This window comes from Rissa tridactyla, chromosome 1 (genome assembly GCF_028500815.1).
Source record: "Rissa tridactyla isolate bRisTri1 chromosome 1, bRisTri1.patW.cur.20221130, whole genome shotgun sequence".
NCBI classification, from domain to species: Eukaryota; Metazoa; Chordata; class Aves; order Charadriiformes; family Laridae; genus Rissa; species Rissa tridactyla.
Genome location: NC_071466.1, coordinates 130,956,449 through 130,961,092, shown reverse-complemented (window position 1 = coordinate 130,961,092; position 4,644 = coordinate 130,956,449).

The window sequence follows — 4,644 nt, the reverse complement described above, 5'->3', positions numbered from 1 at the left end:
TACGGTCTGTTTAATTTTTATCTTAGAAATATCAAGAACCGTAAATCCAGTGTGCCTGGTTTTGGAGGGTTATTTGTGAAGGCATTTCAGTGTATCATTGCCTCCACAGGAGAAGTTCAGGATGCTGAGACCTGACTCCCAGTGCATAAAAAAAAAAAACATGGAGAAAGGCTTTGTTAAAAGGGCAAGTGACAGCGGAATCCCAAATTGAACAATGCAGATGCACTTTAGCACTGCCATCTCCATCACCCTTTATGATGGTGAAATCCCTCATTGCTGTGTCTCTTCACTGGTGTCACCTTTTTTTAACCATCGCTTCTGCGGTTTTCCAAGCCTGCTGAATTTCTGGGCCGAATCACCAAACCCAATAATCTTATGGCAACAATATTCCCATAGCCCCTCGCCACTTCTGAAATGGAAACACCCCAGAGGGTAATCCCCAAATTTTTTTTTTTTTTTTTTTTTGGTCACCTTTTGCTAACAGAAACCAGTTTCCTTCGGTTTTCCATTCACAGCTGTCTGAGCACTTACGGCTCTGGCCTGCATGAAATGCATTGATGGGGGGTCCCCTACCTCTGCGGGGCAAATCCCCAGTGCGGGGCTAGAGACAGAGAAGCCCAGGCAGGGTGCGAGTGTGGAGAATCTCCTGCGGTCCCAGCTGAGGGGAAGGCTGCCAGCGCAGCCCTTGCTGGCGCGGAGGGCTGAACAAAGCCAGAGGTGGGTAGGAGCAGGGCGGGGGGCTGTTAGAAAAGCACGCCGCAGGGTTCCCCATCCACAGCACTATCTCGGACACCCCCAAAAAGCAGTTTTTATCATCTGAATCCAACCCGTGCCTCGCGTAGAGCCAGAGAACGCGGTACCCCGGGGGAGCAGGAGCACTCTGTGAGCGGGCAGCGGCCGGTGTTTTTATTTATAACTTATAACCACCTTTTATTCGGCAGTCGGCAAAGCCGGGATGGCGGCGAGGAGACCCCCGGGCTGCTCAGCCCCGGGCGGGGGCCTCCGGTCGCCCTTTCCCCGGTGCAGGGTGGTGCCGGTGGGGCTCGGGTGGCTCCTTGCCCGCCGCCTCGCCAGCCGCGGGGCTGGGGAAAAGCTGGCTGCAGTTTTGCAGCGCTCGCAGCAGGGGCTGCTGCTGCCACATCGGGTGCAGGAGCAAACCTCGAGTGCCCCCAGGCAGCGCATCCCACGGCATCCCCACGCTGGGACAACGGGTGGGACAGGGAGGTGGCCGGGACGCTCTACGGACCCTATTAAATATGGGGCAAAGCCACTTTTCCAAATCGGGGCTGGTTTCTCCCACCTCTAAGCATGTCTAGAGTAGCACTTTGCTCTGGAGCCAGGAAATATTGCAGAATGGTCAATTCTGATCAACCATGAAGCCACCTGGAAGCAGCTGATATAAAAATTAACTTAAAATCCACGAGCAAATGCAGAAAAATCTGCCAGAGGACTTTGAACCTACGGTTTGTTTGCAAATTCACTGGAATTTGGGGCAGTTGCTTTTCTGTCTGGTGACCAATAGCCACCAACTAAAAACTGCATGTCATGTGGATGCACCCATTAAGAAGGCCAGTAGCACCCTGGCTTGGATCAGAAATAGTGTGGCCAGCGGTACTAGGGAAGTGATTGTCCCCCTATACTTGGCACTGGTGAGGCCGCACCTCGAATACTGTGTTCAGTTTTGGGCCCCACACCACAAGAAAGACATTGAGGTGCTGGAAGATGTCCAAAGAAGAGCAACAAAGCTGATGAAGGGTCTAGAGATCAAATCTTTTGAGGAGTGGCTGAGGGAGCTGGGGTTGTTTAGCCTGGAGAAGAGGAGGCTGAGGGGAGACCTTATCGCTCTCTACAACTACCTGAAAGGAGGCTGTAGAGAGGTGGGGGTCGGTCTCTTCTCTCAAATAACAGGTGATAGGACAAGAGGAAATGGCCTCAAGTTGCACCAGGGGAGGTTTGGACTAGATGATAGGAAGAATATCTTCACTGAAAGGGTTATCAAGCATTGGAACAGGCTGCCCAGGGAAGTGGTTGAGTCACCATCCCTGGAGGTATTAAAAGACGTGTAGACATGGCACTTAGTGTCAGTGCTAGGTTTTTGGTTGGACTCAACCTAAATGATTTTATGATTCTACTTTCTACACACAGAGAGAAGGCTGATGCAGTTCATACGTGCACGTGCACACATAAAAACTCACTGGTGCTTTTGATGACTTCCAAATCTGGCCTCCCCCTGTATCTAGCAAGGAATACATATTTGATTCAGGTAGAGAAGAGTCAAAGCACCATGTGACGTTTTGGGCTGCCTGAATAGATAGGACAGAGCGTGATGGTGGGCTGCCTTTCATTGCCATTACTGTTATGGGATCTTTGCACAGGCATTGCACAGGCACACAGAGGAGCCTTCGTGCTGATTAACTTCGGCACATGTCTTAGGCACTAAATTTGACATTTGGTTCCCTCGCAGCTCTGCGTTCAGTCCTTGGATGAAGAGGCCTTGTCTCTCCCCATTAGCCATTGAAAGCATCTTAATTAGGGCTTTGCCCTGAACCCAAGGCTTCTGAGCAGGTGTAGAGGCTGTGGTGCACGTTCTGTGAAGGCGGAAAGGTAGACCAGGAGAGCTGAGAAGGTGGCTTGTGGCAGCAGGACTGGGAGTGCCCTGCTTTATAAATATTTTTCTTGCTACTGATGATGGATATTGCCTAAAGAGAGCCATGGTATCAATATCCCATGTGAGCAATTCCTTCTCCAATATATCTGCTGTCTAAATCTGTTCCCCTTAGGAAAGGCTGTGCCTCTTTGCAGTTCAAGGCAGAAACTTTCATCTTACAGAAATTGAAATGAAAGGTAAGTGACTGGAAGGAGGTTCCCCCGCCTGCTCCCACGTGAGTGCTAGGTGCCAAATTTGCCATCCCTACAAATGTCCTCAAAGAACTTCAGAGCATATGAGAAACTGCTGCTACCCAGAAGCTACAGAGCAGCCCTTGGCAATCCATCCCATACACCTTATCCCACCACCCTGTCCCCATCCAAGCTGTATCTGCCAGCAGAGAGGTTGCCTCTTCCTATGACACGTGGGGCAGCCACAGCAGTTAATTCCTACGAGGTCCTCTGAATGTTTTTACCTTCCTGAGCTGTGTTTCCAAGCCATGCTTCCCCTGGTAGCGGTGCACCTCTGCATGCTCTGTGACTCCTGTGGCTGTCTGCAAACCATACAAAGAGACGACAAGTCCACCTCAGCCAGCATCCTTGAGCCCTGCTACGCACAGGAGATGCTCCACAGAGCGGAGTCTTTCCCTGCCCATGGGTCCATTTACAGATCTGTTCTTCTGTTTAAAACCTCTGCCCCTTCCGCCCGCTCCCCCTGAGCCCAGTGATGCACCGACACCTCTGTGCCCTTTCCTTGCTGATGGCTGCTTAGGAAGGGTCCTGTAGGAGATGTCTCATACAACTCTGGTGGGAGATGTCTCTATGCCTGCTTGCTGGCCCTTGGCAAGAGCCAGGAAGGCAGGCAGCCTTGAGGCTCTGTTGCCGCAGCCGCCAGCCATCGCTTAGTCTGCCTCTCTCGCCCTGTCAGCTTGCGACTGTTTAGGAAATAACAAAATTGATCTCGATTGTGATTCAGCTGCCTGGTTTAAAAAAAAATAAAAGGGAAAAAAAAAAAAAAGAGCTTTGTTAGCCACAGCAGAGGGGGATTAAGCCAGGCTCTCTGGGAGAAGAGTGCTGACCGTTGGCATGGAAGTTTCCCACTGCCTTGTGTTGGTGTTAGCAGCTGGGCTCTGCAGGGAACCTCTCGCTCTGAGCTTTGGTACCAGGGGCAGTTGTTAGAAATAACGGGTATTCAAAAGTACTGCAAGATGGAGAACTCATGGGTATCCTTGGCCCAGAGTGGCCAAACTCTGAGACCCATGAAGATGGTGGCTGTACAGTGGTGCCACATTTGTGCAGGAACATTCCTGCGACAAAGTGGGGAGCAGCGGGGAGGGGGGCCCTAGGTCTCCAAGTAGCCTGGGCTGCAAGTTTTGAGGAGGTTAGGGAGCACCCACATCTGTACATGACCTCCACAGGTCCAGAAGAAACTCCAGAAAAGTCTACCTCAAGTCCAACAGCCATGAGGGCTGTGGAGAAGCTCTCTCCTCCTACGCAATGTTACTCTCCTGAGCCCAGAAACCATCCCTGTCTCTCATCCAGTTTTTCACAGGCGACTTCTACTTGGCCTCTTGGGGTGGCGGGAGAATTGTGGGTGTTTTAGCAGTTGATGTTAATTGCAGGAACTTTCCACTACATTATATGGTCATGCCCTGTGGAAACGATCCCTGCACGCACCTGGCTGAGTGAGTGCATGGGGTACCTCCACGCGGTCCCAAGCACTGAGGTTTTTTCCCACATTAAAATTGTGTATTGAAGCTGCTGGAGCGTGTTCACCTCAGAGCATGTACCTCTCTCAGTGTTTACGGTGAGGTCTCTTACTTTTGTGCCCACGCCACCACCTTTCCCCCGTGTAGAGAAGCCTGTAGCTGAGCTGGTTTTCTTCTAACCCAGGCATCCGTAGCTTTATGCTTTGTGCTGCCAGAGTACAATCATTTACGTAAGGATTTTTTTTTTTTTTTTTTTTTTTGTCCTGGAGGTTCTTGCAGACAGCATGGG